The following is a 19025-nucleotide window of genomic DNA, read 5'->3' on the forward strand; positions in this document are numbered from 1 at the left end:
TATAGGGAAAAGGGGCAGCTGAAAGTTGAAAGAAATTACAGAGAAAGTATAAAAAGGAGACAGAATGTGCAACACACATTTGATGTAAGAGGAAAACATTTTGGTTATAAGTCCATTTTGTGTTGCTATACAGGAATACCTGAGGCTGGGTAATTTATAAAGAAAATAATTTATTTGGCTTATGGTTCTGCAGACTGGACAAGAGGCATGGCGCCAGCATCTGCTTCTGGTGAGGCCTCCCATGGCAAAAGGAGGAGCAGGCGTGCACATAGCTTGAGAGGGAGTGGGAGAGCAATGGGAGGAGCACCACCCTCTGCATGAGCTCATAGAGCAAGAACTTACTACTATGGGGATGGCACCAAGCCTGCCCCCATGACCCAAACACCTCTAGGCCACACCTTCGACACTGGGGATCACATTTCAACGTGGGATTTACAGGGGACAAATATCCAAACCATATAAATGACCTTTACCAGTCTTGAGGGAATCACTGTGTTTTGGATCATGTAATAATGACTCACTGTGATAACCCACTAGCTGAGTGACTGTGGGCATGCTAACAACCTTCTCTGAGGTTCCAGAAGAAAATGCTCCCATTAGAATTGCTCTCTAAGGTTTTTCCCAAGTGAAAGTTCCACGTATCTTGGCATTTAACGACCTCAAATTATTATGAAAATTATGTTTTGTATACCTTATTTTAAAATACAGAAAAATGTGTGATAGATTTTCATGAATTTTGCTTAAAGGCTTAAAGAGTTTTGGTAGTTTCAGGGTGGTATTAATAAAACTCGACCAATTCAGAAAACTCAGCTATCTAGAATGGAGCATTTCCTGAGGATTAGCTTGAGTGTTAGTGCATTTTTGAAAGGGAAATTGTAACTGGACACCCTCTTCTTCCAATGATTAGAATGTTTGATTTTATTTGGAGTTATCATGGGAAAAAGGGATACGAGTTAGAGTTGCAGCAGTGTTTGAACTGGGGGTTGAGGAGAATGGGACAGGGTGGACGGAAGAGGGAGATGGATGGGCAGATGAAGATGTGGTGGTAGCAATCCTTACCAGCAGCTGAGCTGACTGCATCATCATATTCATCACAGCACAGTTTGCCTTCCTCAGCACCTCTCTTCTCACTTTCAACCTGTGTGTCAAGTCAGGATTGCTTTTCACAACATGCGAAGGCAACCCTGCTACAGGACTTAACCAAAAAGGGGTTGACTAGCTGGGGTTGGGTGTAGTGACTTCACAGTTCATTAAGTAGCTTGGACTGCTTCAGCATCAGACGGACTTGGAACAGCCTTGGGCAGTTCTGATCTTTTGTGACCCAGCTTCACCTTAGGTATTTTCTGCTTTCTATTGCATGGGACTTACAGCTACATGATCAAAAAATGGCTCTTCACATTCACCTTCAAGCATTGACTTTGAGTTCCAGTCAGGAGAAAGGGAAAGGAGAAGGGTAAAAGCCACAGCTGAGTCTGTCCCTTTGTATTGGGGAATGACTTTCCACCACTTCGTAGACTGGGTCTAACGGCCACTCCAGCTTCCATGCAAGCAAGTGTGTATGTGTATATGTGTGTGTGTGTGTGTGTAAATGTAATTTTTTTGAGACAGGGTCTTGCTTTGTTGCCCAGGCTGGGGTGTAGTGGTACAATCGTAGATCACTGCAGCCTTGACCTTCTGGGCTCAAGCCATCCTTCTCCCTCAGCCTCCTGATTAGCTGGGACTACAGGTATGCATTACCATGCCTGGCTAATTCTTTGTTTCTTTCTTTGGTTTTTAGCAGATACAAGATCTTGCTGTGTTTTCCAGGCTGCTCTTGAACTCCTGAGCTCAAGCAATTTTCTTGCCTTGGCCTCCCAAAGTGTTGGGTTTATAGGCATGAGCCCCCATTCCTGAACCAAGCCAGTATATTTTTGTAGGCACATTTGGTACCCCACATGAAATCAGGGTTCTTTTGATAGAAGAGGAGAATGGATGTTGGCTGGATAATGAATAGTGTCTGCTACTCTTCTGCAGAGTAAACAGGAAATGCCTAGTGTGTCAAGGTGTCTAGTGTCTCATTGTTCCTATATTTATTCATCACAATTATTGAACATCTACGATGTGCCAGGCACTTTTCTAGGTGCTGATTAGAAAATTTACAGACCAAAATTTCCTCGCCCTTGTGGAACCTACAGTCTTGTGAAAGAGTAAGACATTAACAAGATAAATAAGGACACACACATGTGCTAAGGACAAAAAGCAAAGAAGAGGATGGGCCAGGAAGTGTTGGAGTGGGTATGAAGTGTTACATAGTATGGATGGGGAAGGCTCTGCTGAAAAGGTGAGTTAAAGGTAAGGGCATTCTGGGCACAGGAAACAGCAAATGCAAAGCCCCTGAGCTGGAAATGTGCTTGATGGGTTTCAGAAATAGTGAGGAGGCCAGTGCGTTGGAGTAGAAAGAATCAAAGGTAATTTTTATTATGAGATTGGAGTGGTAATGGAGAGCCAGGCCTTGGAGGGAGCTGCAGGTCTAGGTAACAACTTTGGGCTTGCTCTGAGTGACATGGGAATCCTTTTACGGTTTTGAGCAAAGCCGTGACTTGTTTTGATGTCTGTTTTAACAGGTTCACTGTGGTCGCTGTATTGAGAAAAGGGGAAGAGTGGAAACAGGAGGATTCATGGGAAGCTATTTTAATAATCCAGAGAAGATATAATGTAGCCTGGTCGAGAGTGGTGGTAGCAGAGAATAGTAAGACAAAGGTGATTTCTGGATACTTTTCAAACCTAGAGCCAGTAGATTTGCTAATGGACTAAGTCCGGGGCATGAGAGAATGAGGAGCCAGGAGTGACTCCATAGTCTAGGGCCTGCACAACTGGAAGGATGGGGTGGCGCACGTGGAATGAGGAGGAACACAGGAAGAGCAGCTTGAGAGGTGAAAGACTCAAAATCTGGTTTTGGACGCAGGCTTGCAATGCTGTGACATGCAGGTGGAGATGTTGGTCGGAGGTAGGAGTCTGGAGCTCCAGGGAGTGGCACTGGCTTCTCTCCATCTGAGCAGGGGCTCCTGGCACAGTTGCCTGTTGAAACACCACAGCCACTTCTGGCAGCAGCGCCAAACAGACTTACAACAGCCTTGGGCAGTTGTGATCTTTTGTGACCCAGCTTCACCTCAGGGATTTGCTGGGAGGCCAGGCCATGGGCCAGTGTCTGTGGAGGCTTCCTCACGCCTGCTCTGGAAGGGCTGGAATTTCTGCCTTCTCCCACGGAGGGAATGACGTGGTTGAGGCTAGGGCAGCCAGCGGGCTACCAGAGGAAAAAATCCCTGCCTAATGTGTCGCTCAAACAGTGATTTCTGTGAGGACTTGCTTGATCTTCAGGTTGCTAAAGCTGTCACAGAAAGCTGTGTGGATCCCCAGCTGTTTTTTCTTCTCTATTCCTAAAGCGCTTTCCTCTGGGGACCTGAGACTCTCCCCAGTGTGAGCTGTCTTCATCACGAGTCCTGCTAGTTGCTTGTGGATTTTCTAGGAGGCTGACATGGACCTCTGCTGTCTGTGCTGACTGGGAAACATGAAGGGGTGAAGACAGCTTTTAATATAAGAGGTGGAGACCTGGGAGAGAGGCCAGTTGTCCTTTTAAAAAATTCACTGACTGTCTATGGTTGAGAGCCCAGTTTTGCTTAGGATTACGTGTCCCTCACATTTTCCTACATGCCGCAACAAAAACTGCAGAGGGAGTTGATTCACAAAAAGTAGAGTTCTGTTTTACCATGTCACCTGGGGAGTTGTCCCACTTGCTGGGGTGGGCGCAGCATGATTAATGGTTTTATTCAGTGGGCTCGGCCTTGGAAGTCACTGCTGTACTAGTTCCTTGAGAGCAATAATTAATGCCAGACAAGGTCTTAGTTTCCTCATATGTTACAGGAGGAGGTTAGACTAGATGTTTTCTAAGGGTCTTATCTCTAACAATGGGTGAGAAGCTGTGGAAATAGCTGGCTTCCTTCATTTCATGACTTTCCAATCCCTGTGGGACAGAGAAGTTAAACAGAAGATGCCTAGATATGTTTTTTCTTCCAGAATTTTAAAATTATGGTAAAATACACATAACATAAAGTTTACTGTCTGCATTAGTTTGTTTTCACACTGCAATAAAGAAATAGCTAAAACAGGGTAATTTATAAAGGAAAGAGGTTTATTTGAATCACAGTTCTGCATGCTGGGTAGTCCTCAGGAAACTTATAATTATGGCAGAAGGCAAAGTAGAAGCACATACCTTCTTCACAAGGCAGCAGGAGAGAGTGAGCACTCAGGGAAACTGCCACTTTTAAAACCATCGGGTCTCCTGAGAACTCTGTCAGTATCATGAGAACAGCATGAGGGAAATCGCCTCCATGATCCAATCGCCTCCCACCAGGTCCTTCCCTCGACATGTGGGGATTACAATTTGAGATGAGATTTGGGTGGGGACACAGAGCCAAACCATATCATTCTTCCCCCGGCCTCTCCCAAATCTCATGTCCTTTTCACATTTCAAAACCAATTATCTCTTCCCAACAGTCCCTCAAGGCCTTAACTTATTCCAGCATTAACCAAAAAGTCCAAGCCCAAAGTCTTATGTAAGACAAGGCAAGTCCCTTTTGCCTAGAGCCTGTAAAATCAAAAGCAAGTTAGTTACTTCCAAAATACAATGGGGGTACAGGCATTGGGTAAATGTTCCCATTCCAAATGGGAGAAATTGGCCAAAACAAAGGGACCACAGACTCCATGCAAGTCTGAAACCCAGCTGGGCAGTCATTAAATCTTAAAGCTCCAAAATCTCCTTTGACTCTATGTCTCACATCCAGGGCATGCTGATGCAAGGGGTGGGCTCCCATAGCCTTGGGCAGCTCCACCCCTGTGGCTCTTCGGGGTACAGCCTCTGTGGCTGCTTTCACAGGCTGGTTGAGTGCCTGTGGCTTTTCCAGATGCATGGTGCAAGCTGTTGGTAGATCTATCTTTCAGGGGTCTGGAGGACGGTGGTCCTCTTCACACATCTTCACTAGGCAGTGCCCCGGTGGGGACTCTGTGTGGGGGCTCCAACCCCACATTTCCCTTCTGCACTGCTCTAGTAGAGTTTCTTCATGAGGGCTCTGCCCCTGCAGCAGACTTCTGCCTGGACATTCAGGCATTTCCATACATCCTCTGACATCTAGGTGGAGGTTCCCAAGGCTCATCTCTTATCTTCAGTGCACCTGCAGACCCAACACTACATGGAAGCTGCCAAGGCTTGGGGCTTGCACCCAGTGAAGCAATGTGAGAACTCCCTCACTACCACGAGAACAGCATGAGGAAACCACCCCCATGATCTGATCACCTCCCAGCAGGTCCCTCCCTTGACATGTGGGGGTTACAATTTGAGATAAGATATGTGTGGGGACACAGAGCCAAGAAATATTACCATCTTAACCATTTTTAAGTGCACAGTTGAGTGGTATTAAGTACATTCATTTTGTCGTGCAGCCATCACCACCATCCATCTGCAGAAGTCTCCAGCTTGTAGAAACCCTATTCCCATTAAACCACAACTCCCCATTCCCCCCATTCCGCCCTCCATCCAGGTCCTGGCAACTACTATTCTACTTTGTATTTCTAATTTTGACTACTCTAGATACCTCATGTAAGTAGAATCATAAAATAGTTGTCTTTTTGTGATTAGCATATTTTACTTAGCGTATGTCCCCAGGTTTCATCCATGTTACAGCAAATGTCAGAAGTTCCTTCCTTTTCTAAGACTGAATAATATGTATGTATGTATATATATACTACAATTTGCTAATCCATTCAGCCCTTGATGGAGATTTGGGTTGCTTCTACATTTTAGCTATTGTGAATAATGCTGCTATGAATATTGGTGTGCAAATATCTCTTTGAGACCTTGCTTTCAGTTCTTTTCATTATATACACAGAAATAGAATTGCTGGATCATATGGTAATTCTATGTTTAATTTTTTGAGGAACTGCCATACTATTCTCCACAGTGGCTGTACCGTTTTACATCCCTGCCAACAGCGTAAAAGGGTTGCAATTTCTTTGCATCCTCACCATTTGCTTTTTTTCTTTTCTTTTCTTTTTGATAGTAGCCATTCTAGTGGGTATGAAGGTGATATCTCATTGTGGTTTTGATTTGCATTTACCTAAATCATTAGTGACATTGAGCATCTTTTCATGTGTTTATTGGCCATTTACTCATCTTTGGAAAAATGTCTATTCAAGTCCTTTGCTTATTGAAAAACTTTTATTAACACATTTTTTTTTGAGACAGAGTTTCACTCATGTTGCCCAGGCTGGAGTGCAATGGCACAATCTCGGCTTACTGCAGCCACCACCTCCTGGGTTCAAGCAATTCTCCTGCCTCAGCCTCCTGAGTAGAAAATTTTTTTGTGTATGGATTTAAGGGGTACAAGTGCAGTTTTGTTACATGAATGTATTGCACAGTGGTGAAGTCAGGGCTTTTAGCATATCCATCACTGGAGTAACGTACATTGTACCCATTAAGTTGTTTCTCCTCATCCACTCCCCTTCCTAACCCTCACCGTGCTGAGTCTCCATCGTCTACCACTCTACACTCTACACCACTTCTATAGTCTATGTCCCTGTGCATACATTATTTAGTGCCCACTTATGTGGTGTTTGTCAGAGTTGCTTCACCTAATATAACCCTTTGCTTATTTCTGAATTGGATTGTTTGTGTTTTTCTTGTTGAGTTTTAGGAGTCCTCTATATATTTTGGATGTTTATCCTTTATCAGATATATAATTTGCAAATATTTTCTCCCAATCTGTGGGCTGTCGTCTTTTTACTCTGTTGATAGTGTCTTTGGATGCACAAAATTTTAAACTTTTCATGAAGTCCAGTTTGTCTGTTTTGTTTTCTGTTGCCCGTGCCTTTGGTGTCATCTATAAGAAATCACTGCCAAATCCAGGGTCATCTGTGACTTGATATATTGTCTGTGTTGTTTCTGAGCCTCAATCTCTTCTCTACCCCACTTATTTGTTTCTTTCTTTCTTTCTATTTTTAAATAGAATTATTAGCCCAATAGATCAATAAAATGCTTTATACTTACTACATCTTCATTCATTCCACAGACAGGGAGAGTCTTTCAAATAAGCAAAAGCAGAGTGGAAATGGGAGAGTGCGGCACAGCTGGCTGCAGCAGAGGGCCTGGGAAGGGGTTGGTGGTGAGGAGTCTGCAACACAATGAGGCTCGACCTTGTAGCATCTCATCTGCTGTGGTGAATGGACGGATTGAAGATAAACAATAGACTCACAGGCACATTACCAAGTTGTAGGGCTAATATCTACTGGTCTCTTGAACTAGTCGCTTAACCTTTCTGAGCCTCAGTTTCCCCATTTTATTTATTTAACAAACATGTAGCACTAAGCACTGTTCTAAGCACAGTACAAATATTAACTCATTGACTCCTACCACCAATCCTATGAGGTAGATACTCCTATTATCCCTGTTTTACAGATGGGGAGACTGATGCTGGGAGGGGTTAAGTAACATGTCAAGGCCACAGAGGCAGTACGTAGCAGAGCTGGGATTTGGAACCCAGGCATTCTAGTTTCAGAACTCATGCTCTTAACCATTATGTCATGCTGCCTCTTTAAAAAGGGGGAGAAGTCATCCCTACCTGTAAAAGTTATTCAGAAAATCAAATGAGATGATGTGTGTAATAGTATGTCATGTATTACACTGTGTTTTGCAAATACTGTCATTATTAATAATAATTAAGCAATACTCTGGAAATAGATAAAATTCTCAAGGAATCTCATAGGAAGAAAAGAATGGATTAAGGATTGAGCCTTGGGAATGTCTATACCCAGAATCCAAGGGCTTGGATTTGGAACAATATTTGATAGACTCGCTGCTGATGCCCTTGTGGACAGGGTCACAGTCAGCTGCAGAAGCTGGAGAGAAACCCCAAACTGCTGACTTCCAGCGGCATTTGCAGAAGGATGTTGTGAAAGGCAGTGAGGTGCTCAAGTTGATCATGTATGTGTGGAGAGCACCAAAGCCAGTTCTCTCCCACTGGCGAATTCAGAATTCAGAAGTCCGTGAGGCCATCTGGGGTTCTGACTCTAGCTTCTTTGCCTTCCCGCGGTGCATTTTCCCAAGCAGATCAGAGCTCAAACCTGCTGCACTTGTTAAGTGAGAGGTTTTGAACAAAGACATTGCTAGATTTGTGGTGCCCTAATGGGGAGAGGGCCAAAGCACTGTGCATTGCAACAGACTCTGGGTTGGCTGGGTGGGTACATGCCCCTGGGGTTGCAGAGGCCATGTCCTTGTGCCTGCTATCTGTGGGGCAACTTTCGGTTGAGTGCCAGGGAAGCATGGAGGGAGCACAGGAGGGAGCCTTCGCACCTGGCTGTTTACACATAGGTGTGGACACCCAGGGAGCCCATGATCTCTTTCTGCCTCTCAACGAGCTGTGTGGCCTGGTTTGTGGTTGGGATGAAAGTAGGGGTTCCCTTTCTTTATCTCAGTTACAGGGTGGTTATTAGAACCTTCTTCCCAAGCCTACCCCCACCACACACCCTGCCCCGGTTAGTGACTGATGTGTGTGAAGTGCTTTGAGGTGCTGAGATGAAGGGGCCCTAAGAGTGTGGCCAAATGGGCAGCGGGATGATTTCCCCCAGGCTTGTTGGAAGAGGTGTTGAGGGATTTTCCTCACCTGGAGGACTATTTATTTGAACAGCCTATGTACCTACCTGTTTGCACTTGATTTCTTTAGAAGAGGGCAGCTGGAGGTCCCAGCGCGTCAGGCTGGTCCGCTCTTCGTAAGAATTGATGGTGGGATTCGCAGAGTGGAAATGGAATGGTGCATTCTGCTCTAAAGGAGCCTGTGGAGGAGGAAATGGAACACTGCCTCACTCAGGCAGATTTAAGGATATCAGAAGAGACCTTTATGATTTAAAAAAAACCTATTTTCTCTGGAGCAGACTTCTGGAGAGGACAGGTATGTCTTGTCCTATGCAGGAGACCCTCATTAGAGAGGCGTGAGGACCCGCCTCCTCCTGACCACCACACCCCACCAGTAATCCCAGGCCTGTGATTTGCAGGTTCTCAGGCTGTCCCTTGGATGGCCTCCTATATGAGGGGCATTGTGGAGATGGGGGAGGTCTCACTTTCCTTGCAGTGGCTTGTGAACTGGGACATAGATCTTCTGATCCTAAAGGGACACACTCTGGGGGTGAAGAGCTTCTCAATGCCTCCATATGAGAAGAGTCTACTTCCTAGGGGGGCCCAGGAGCCCATGGTAAAAAGAGGAGGAAAAGGAGGAGGCTGAGGCAGGCAGAGCTGTGCTTGAGTTGGCCTACACTTGACAAAGGGAAGGCTTCTGGTAGCAGTGTCCAAAGAGGTGGAGTCTTGACATGTGATATGTAGATCATGATATATCAGAATATTAGGATTCTGTAAGTTGCAAGTGATAGAAACCCAGCAAAATTAGTGTAAGGGAAGGAAAAAAAGTGACTGGCTTATGTAACTAGAAAAAGAAGATTCAGAATCTCAAATCCTTTTATCAGCATTTGTGGATGAATTCACCTGTGTCCCCCCCACCTATCCATCCCTTTGTCCTGTGCTCTCATCCTCTGCTTTATTTGCTGGTAAGCTCCTCCCATGTAGTGTTAAAGATGGCTGGCTGCTGCAACCCTGGGTTCGTACTTTGTCACACTGCCAGCCCTGTGGTAAGCTAGCCTGTCCTCCAACGCTTCCCGCCAAAATCCTGGACCTAGGGTTAGGTGAGCATCCCTAGCCCCATCAGGGAGACTCTCTAGCCACCCTAGTTGAGCTGACCCCTAGAGCTGCAAGTGATGATGGCTTCACCCAAATCACATGGCCTAAAAATTTGAAAAGGGTAGGCCAGAAATAGGTCATTTCCCAAAGTAAAATCAGGTTAAACTCTTCAAATGGTAACACTAGCATGCAGTGAAGTGTTACTGTGCACCAGATGCTGCTCCAGGCACTTTATACAAATGAACTCAGTCCTCACAATAGCTCTAAGAGGAAGATGATACTCATTTTATAGACAAGGACACAGAAGGCAACTGTTTTACTTAGGCTTATGTAGCTAAAAAGTGGATGGGCTGGGCTTCAGATCCAGACAGTTGGCTTTAGCATCTGTGCCTTTTTTTTTTTTTGAGACATAGTCTCACCCTGTCTCTTAGGCAGATGGCGCAGTCTGGGCTCCTGGGTTCAAGCAATTCTCCTGCTTCAGCCTCATGAGTACCTGGGATTACAGGTGTGTGTCACCATACCTGGCTAATTTTTGTATTTTTAGTAGAGACAGGGTTTCACTATGTTGGCCAGGTTGGTCTCGAACTCCTGACCTCATGATCCAGCCGCCTCGGCCTCCTAAAGTGCTGGGATTACAAGCGTGAGCCACAGCGCCTGACTGGCATCTGTGCTCTTAACCATCAGGGCCACACAGTCTTTCTGACAAGTGCAGGGCAACAATATGATCAGGAAGAAATTTTTACCTTAAGTCAATCAAAATGAAAGAGTTTTAGGTAAAAATGTGAGACCACAAAATAACCCAGATTTGCACAGTAAATAATAGAAAGAACCTAGCCTTATGCTGTAGTAATTCTGTCCTTGAAGCTCAAGGCATTTCTGGAATTATTTCTTGGATATTACCATGCAAAGCAGTTTATAAAACACAACAGATACCTGTCTCAATACTCTAGTGTTGCCTTGTTTTTGATTTTTGTTTTTTAACTTTTAAGTTCAGCGGTACATGTGCAGGTTTGTTATACAGGTAAACTCATAACACAGGGGTTTGTTGTGCAATTATTTTGTCACCCAGGTACTAAACCTAGTACCTAATAGTTATTTTTTCTGCTCCTCTCCCTCCTCCTATCCTCCACCCTCAAGTAGGCCTTAGTGTCTGTTGTTCCTCTCTGTGTTCTCATCATTTAGCTTCCACTAATAGGTGAGAACATGTGATATCTGGTTTTCTGTTTCTGCATTAGTTTGCTAAGGATAACAGTCTCCAGCTCCATCCTTGTCCCTACAAAGACTATGATCTCGTTCTTTTTATGTGTACATAGTATTCCATGGTACATATGTACCACATTTTCTTTATCCAGTCTATCATTGATGGGCACTTGGACTGATTACAAAATGGTATTAATTACTGAATTGAGTGATAAGATTTGACTTTGACCTGAAGCCGTTGCCAGTAGTCTAATCCAGCAGACAATTTACTATCTCTGGAAATGCACAAGAAGACTGAAGACAATTCCAAAAGAGGAGTGACCACAATACTTTGAGCTGTGGTGGCAAGGATGAGTTAGTGATCACCTTCTCTGATGACCTGTCTGAGAGGGATAGCTCTCTTTCTCAGGGATAATTTCTGATAGGTTTACTTCGTCTAGCTGTTTCTCGGAGAAGCAGTGCAAGGTGATTTACTTGGCCAGGGCAGGATGTAGTGAGTGTGGGAGTTCTGAAGCACCTTTGTGTCTGGCAGCAGAACAGCCCCAGAGAGTGGAAATGTGAGTCACACTTGAGCTTGCTTCCATTCAATGGGCCCTGGCTTGTTGGGCCCTGGGTAAGCTGGCTGCCCGCCAGGAAGCCTTCTCTGGCAGGGGCATTCCAAACCACTTCTCTTGTTCTTTAAAGATACACCCTGAGGGATTTGCTGAGGCTTGTGCCTTCCCTACTCCAGACCTCCTGTCAGAGACTGGGATTTTGAATTTCGCTGGGTGGGCAGCTCTTAGGCCCACATTCCTCCTCTGTCTCCTGGGGAATGTTGGACCAGAAGGCCTGAAAGACGGCAGCCAATTCTGGGCTCTCTGATTCTCAGGTCACTGGTGTGCTTGCTAAGACGGAGTCTTGCTCTGTCGCCCAGACTGGAGTGCAGTGGTGCGATCTCAGCTCACTGCAACCTCTGCCTGCTGGGTTCCAGTGATTCTCCTGCCTCAGCTTTCTGAGTACCTGGGATTACAGGCACCCGCCACCACTCCTGGTTAATTTTTGTATTTTTAGTAGAGATGGAGTTTCACCATGTTGGCCAGGCTGGTCCCGAACTCCCGACCTCAAGTGGTCCGCTCACCTTGGCCTCCCAAAGTGCTAGAATTAAAGGCATCAGCCACTGCACCGGGCCTAAATTTTATTTTTTATTGCTCCTATTTAGATTTATCTACATATTTACCAATTTTTTTTCTTTTTTTGTTTGAGACGGAGTCTCACTTTCTCACCCAGGCTATAGTGCAGTGGCGCGATCTCGGCTCCCTGCAAGCTCCACCTCCCAGGTTCACGCCATTCTCCTGCCTCAGTCTCCCGAGTAGCTGGGACTACAGGCGCCCGCCACCACACCCGGCTAATTTTTTGCATTTTTAGTAGAGACAAGGGTTCACTGTGTTAGCCAGGATGGTCTCGATCTCCTGACCTCATGATCCACCCACCCCGGCCTCCCAGAGTGCTGGGATTACAGGTGTGAGCCACCGCGCCTAGCCCAAATTTTTTTCTAACAATTGATTCTTGTACCCTACCTCTTGTCTGTGGATTGTTTCCTTCTTCGTGAAATGTATCCTTAAGCAGATCACTCAAGAGTTGTCATTAGTTAACTATTCGGGTTTTGTTCACCCCAAAAGTATATTTACCTTCTTTTGAATGATATTATAGAACTTTAGAGCAAAGGTTCTTTTCCTTAGATATTATTCCATTGTTTTCTGGCTTTTTCCGTTTCTCTGTATGTTGGTGTTTTCATTTTTTATTCTGATGTGTCTTGATGCAGGCTTTCAAAAAAATTATTTTCAGAATTTGTTATGTTCTTTCAATTTGAGGACTCGTGTATTTTTTTTAATCCTAGAAAATGTTCAATCATACCTCTAAATTCTTGTTAACCCTAGTAGGTTGGATATGTTTGACTCAAGTAACAGAAACCCAACTCAAAATAGCTTTAAAAACAGTTTTTAAAAATGTATTACTTCACATAACAAAAAACCAGGAGAAAGGTGACTTCAGGATTTATTAATTTGTTAACCCAAGGATCAGCCTTTCTTTTCAGCCACGCTCAGCATGTTGGCTTCGCATCCCTAATTGTCTCAAGATGGCTGCCACAGCTCCAGGCTCCCTTTCTGTCTTCGCCTCTAGGGTCATTAGAGAGATTTGTCTTCCTTGTGTCTTTGTGAGATCAAAGCAGCTTTACCCAAAACTCTTTCCCCTTCCCCTCATCAAAGACTTTTCCTCCTGCCTAACTACAGAGGAGACTGCCAGAACTGCAAGAAGAAAGGGAACACGGTGATTAATTTAGACCAATCAGGATCTGTATCCCAGAACCAGGGATAAGATCAGCCTTCTCTGAGGCACTTGGAGGAGGGTTGGACACCAGACAAAGTCAGAGGTCTGCCAGTTGAGAAAAAAACTGAGAATGGTTGCTGGGTAGGTAGCCAACAGTGTCTACTCCTTTAATTCTCTCTAACCTCACCTGCTGCCCTTCTGTTGGACACACGCTGGATTTTCTTAGCCCATTCTTCGTGTATTTTTGACTTGTATTTTGACTTTTATTACATAGTTTCAATTTCTTAATTTTTCTCACTGCATACTGAGTAATTTCCTCAGACCTCTCTTCTAGGAATCATCTTTCAGTTAATCATCTTTCTCTTTAGCTAAATCTGCTGTTTAACATACCCATTGGTTTCTCTTGCATTATGGTTTCTAGTTCTTTTCCTTTCTTTTTCTTTTTTTTTTTTTGAGATGGAGTTTTGCTCTTGTCTCCCAGGCTAGAGTGCAATGGCATGATCTTAGCTCACTGAAACCTCCGCCTCCCGGGTCTAAGCAGTTCTCCTGCCCCAGCCTCCCAAGTAGCTGGGATTACAGGTGCCCGCCACCACACCCAGCTAATTTTTGTATTTGTAGTAGGGTTGGGGTTTCACCACGTTGACCAGGCTGGTCTTGAACTCCTGACTTCAGGTGATCCACCCACCTCGGCCTCCCAATGTGCTGGGATTACAGGAGTGAGCAACTGCACCCGGCCTCTTTTCTTTTTAAAAGTTTTAATTGTATTGGTTTTATTGTCTCTTTCTTTTCCTTCCTTCCTCCTTCCTTCCTCCTTCCTTCCTTCCTTCCTTCCTTCCTTCCTTCCTTCCTTCCTTCCTTCCTTCCTTCCTCCCTCCCTCCCTCCCTCCCTTCCTCCCTCCCTCCCTCCCTCCCTTCCTTCCTTCCTTCCTTTTTTTAAATGGAGACAGGGTCTTACTCTTTCGTCTAGGATGGAGTGCATTGGTGTGATCATGGCTCACTGTAGCCTTGACCTCCTGGGCTCTGGTAATTATTCTCCAACCTCAGCCTCCCAAGTAGCTGGGACTACAGGCACATACCACCAAGCTTGGCTAATTTTTTTGTAGAGATGAGGTTTCACCACATTGGCTTGGTGGTCTCGAACTCCTGAGCTCAAGCCATCCACCTACTTCGGCCTCCCAAAGTGTTGGGGTTACAGGCGTAAGCCACTGTGCCTAGCCACCATATTTTTTCTATTAATTCAAGTTCTTGGAAGTCAGTTCTTCTGTTTTGTTGCTGTTGTTTTTGACCATCCCTCATGGGGAATGCTATGTGTTCACTTTCATCAGGTATTTTTTTGTGTGTATTGTGAATGTGTAAATTCCTTATAGAGGTATTTTGATTTACTTCTGTCAGCATTAATTTTTACATGGGTTTATTAACTTGGATTTCTGTAGCATGCAGAATGTATACATTTAGTTGTGTTTGTTTTGTTTTGAGACGGAGCCTTGCTCTGTTGCCCGGGCTGGAGTGCAGTGGTGCGATCTCGGCTCATTGCAACCTCTGCCTCCCAGGTTCAAGCAAATTCTCCTACTTCGGCCTCTCGAGTAGCTGGGACTACAGGTGTGCACCACCGCACCTGGCTAGTTTTTGTATTTTTAGTAGAGACAGGGTTTCACCATGTTGACCAAGCTGGTCTCGAACTCCTGACTTCAGGTGATCCATCCGCCTCAGCCTCCCGGAGTGCTGGGATTACAGGTGTCAGCCACTGCACCCGGCTAGAATATATTACTTTAGAACCCTCATTAGCATGACGCATGTCTTAATGTTTGATTTCTCATGGAAAAAAATGTTGGTACCCTGCCCAGAGCCTCATGTTAAGTAACTATATTTTTGCCACTTGGCTATGCCAGTGGGAGGAGCTTTCTAATCCCTTTTCCATGAAGGAGAAATCCCTTCTAGAACCTACTCTTTATGTAGGATGTTGGTTCCAGTTCTCTGCTTTGTAGGGCCCAAAGTCATTCTGCCACCTAAAAACCTCTGCCCTAGGGGACTTGAACTATGATAGATCTAATACCCTGTGGTTACAGGTGTGAGGTTCATATTCTGCCTTTTAGTTTTTTCTCTGTTACCTGTAGGTTTCTTTTTTCAAGTTTCACTTTTTTAAAAAAATTAAATTTTGGGTTATATTTAATCCAACTTTTCTGTGCATTTGAAATAAGAAACATGTTCACGTCAGTGACATCTACCATGTTGGGGGAGACTCCCATAGTAAGTGAACAACGCTATACTTTGCTTGGATAAAGTCATTATACCTTATGAAGTGCTTCCTAGTCATGTTTTCATTTGCCTTTTACATTTTCAATTTCTTAATCTTTCTGACTGCATTTTGGGGAATTTCCTCAGACTAATTCTTGTATTTATGCTTGAATAGTGAGTTCATACTGATACGTCCAATCACCAATCTAACACAAGGTGTTTTCTCACTTCCCCCATTCTGTAATTTGTATCTTTTATCTCCCACAGTAAAATACTTGATTCCCAACATAAGCATGGTTATAGTTCCAACAAAAGCATTTTACACAGTTGCCCTACAGTCAAATAGGTGTCAAATTGCAATACCATTACCAACATCTAACCTAATAAGTAAACTTAGTAAACTTAATTTTTTTCTCTTTATGGTTATATCATCAATCTGACATTAGGCTTTTTTTTTCTGTCTACAGTCAATTTTATGTTTACTTTTTACAACATTTTTTATTTAAAATTTTTAGTGTGTAAAATATTTACATGGTTCAGAAATCAAAACTATGAAGAAATACTTAGAGAAATTTACTTCTATCTCTCTTAATTTCTGATTTATCTTTCCTGTGTTTCTTTTTAAATAAACATATTTATGTATATTTGTGTGTGTATGTATTCTCATTTCAACTTCTTTCTCACTTATTTCTAATTTTTTTTTTTTTTTTTTACAACTAGTGCCTCAATGGATAAAATAACTTTGTCCATCTGTTATTTCATATTACGAACTTGCATCTTCAGGGTAGCGGAGTAGCTGGGCCAACGGTGTGCAATGGTTTGGAGGGTTTGGACGTGGTTTTGGGGGCCCCACCAAGTCTCATGTTGACATTTGATCCCAGTGTTGGAGGGGGGCCTGGTGGGAGGTGTTTTGGTTGTGAGACAGATCCCTCATGGAGGACAGCATGGCGCCATTCCTGTGGGAGGGAGGGAGTTCTCACTCTGAGTTCCCACTAGAATGGGTTGTTGAAAAGAGCCTGGGACCTCCTTCCCTCTCTTGGCTCCTCTCTCCCCTTGTGGTCTGCACACACTGGCTCCCCTTTGCTTTCAGCCATGAGTGGAGGCAGCTTGAAGCCCTCACCAGAGACTGATGCTGCACCATACTTGTACAGCCTGCAGAAGGGTGAGCTAAATAAACATCTTTTCTTCCTAAGTTACCCAGCCTCAGTTATTCCTTTATAGCAATGCACACAGACTAAGACAGGGTGGATGCACGTAGTATTTTTACCTTTGCCCAATTCCTCTCCCTAGGGTTCTGCCATTTGCATTTGTACTGGAAGTGTAGGAGAGTGCCTGTTTCCCCAATGCCTTGCCTGCAGAGACTGCTGCCAAACTTTGGAATTTTTGCTGGTCTAAAAAGAAAGAAATGGCATCTCATTGTAGTTTTAACATGGATTTCTCTTCTTTTCAGTGAGATTGAGCATCATTTCAGTGTTTGAGTGCCATTGGCCCATCTTTCTGTGAACTCTGTGTTTAGGTCTTTTTGTCCATTTTCTGTTGCTTATAACAAAATACCTGAAACTGGGTAATTTATAAAGAAAAGGAATGCATTTCTTACAGTGATGGAGGCTAAAATATTCAAGGTTGAGGGGCTGCATATGGTGACGGCCTTCTTGTTGGTGGGTTCTCTGCAGAATCCCCATGTGGCACAGGGTGTCACATGGATGGGGGCTGAGTGCTAGCTCAGGTCTCTCTTCCTCTTCCTATAAAGCCACCAGTCCCACTGCGTGATAACCCATTAATCCGTGAATGCATTATTCCATTCACGAGAGCAGAGCCCTCATCAGCCAGTCACCTCTTAAAGGCTCCACTTCTCCATGTTGCCCATTGGAGGTTAAGTTTCAATGTGAGTTTCAGAAGGTGCAGGCATTCAAACCATAGTAGTCTTATGGCCACTTTTTTATTCTGGGTTTTCATCTGTTTTTTTCCTCTTGATTTTAACTAGTTCTTTACAGATTAGGATGATAAGATTTTTATCTGTGATATAAGCTATAAATATTTCCTCTCTTTCATTTGTCTAATGATTCAAGCTCTATTTTCTTTCTTTTTTTATAATTTTCACATTTATTTTAGATTTGGGGGTACATGTGCAGGTTTATTACATGCAAAGTCTGTTTTCTTAATCACCATGTTGTCCCTTGTGCAGTAATATGCTTATTTAGAAGCTTTGAGACATTAATTAATTTACCTATTAGAGTCAACAAACCCAGAACTCACCAACTAAAGACAAAAACCAAAAACAACCTTACGAAGACACAGGCATAGAAGGCACACCTAGAAAGTATCTTCACAGCACAAAGCTGGAGTAACTAATATGTTGCATAACTGAATCAAAATTCAGAATACTTTAGCAGCCTGGAAATATGGGCCAAAATGCTTAAAAGGAAATTTAGTTGAAATAATGTTTTGTACTTAGGCTTAAAAACATTAATTCCACATGTTCAAGATTAGGGACATCTGTCTTCATAGAAATTCATGTATGTGTAAACTTTGGGATTTAGTTGATCACACACTTATATAAGCCCAACAGAATTAGCTAGTTGCTACAAGAAAATTTTTTGAGACAGGGTCTCGCTTTGTCACGCAGGCTGGAGCTCAGTGACACAAACAGCTCACTGCAGCCTCGACCTCTGGGCTCAAGGGATCCTCCCACCTCAGCCTGCTAAGTAGCTGGGAGTACAGGCATGTACCACCATTCCCGGATAATTTTCTTTTTATTTTCTTGTAGAGACAGTTTTGCCACATTGCCCAGGCTTGTTCTCAGACTCCTGAGCTCAAGCAGTCTGCCCACATGAGCCTCCCAAAGTGCTGGGATTACCGGTGTGAGCTACCGTGCATCCTGCCTCCAGAAAATGTATTCTTACCGTGAATAGTGTGAAGGGGATTATTCTGATCATGGAGAAAATTGCCCGTTTGGACTTGACACTTATCAGAATACATCCAGAATGGCGTGTTCAAGTTTGGGGACCACAAATCAAGAGGGTCATAGATATCTGAGAGCAAGTACAAAGCAGGGAAGCTGAGTTAGTGAAGGGTCTGGAAACCACCATACAGCTTACTATGAGGGAAACTTTCTCTCTGGCACTTATGACTGCTGGTGAGGGGAAGGACTGCCTTATTAACCCGCACACTCCCCCTGGCCAAAGAGCCTTTGAAGCAGTGGATCCACCACGAGGGTTGTAAGAGTGGCCCCGCTGCTGTGTATAGGCAGTTTAGGCAGCAGAGTTTTTGTCTTGATCATGGAAAGCAATCTTTCCTTTCTTTTTGGTGTCTTCTATGTGCAGAGAATGAGAGCAGGTGGGGAAAGTGATCTGTGGGATTTTTTGGCTAACTGAAGTATATGAAGAGTTTTGGAGAAACATCAGTCTGTAGGATTTAATGTTAACATGTGTCAACCTGGGGCTTTAGCCAAGATCCCAAGCCAGTTTCCTGAGGGCAGGGACTGCACCTTATAGACAGTGATGTCTGTGGGCCAGGACCTCAAATGGTG

The 19025-nt window shown here is 44.0% G+C and overlaps 1 protein-coding gene across 2 annotated transcripts in view; it reads left to right on the forward strand.

Annotated features, from left to right (window-relative positions):
- The window catches only part of GPR161 (G protein-coupled receptor 161), a 57587-nt gene that overhangs the window by 12660 nt on the left and 25902 nt on the right, over positions 1-19025 (forward strand). The window lies entirely within an intron of this gene.

Source organism: Papio anubis, chromosome 1, assembly GCF_008728515.1.
Source record: "Papio anubis isolate 15944 chromosome 1, Panubis1.0, whole genome shotgun sequence".
In the NCBI taxonomy this organism is placed as follows: domain Eukaryota; kingdom Metazoa; phylum Chordata; class Mammalia; order Primates; family Cercopithecidae; genus Papio; species Papio anubis.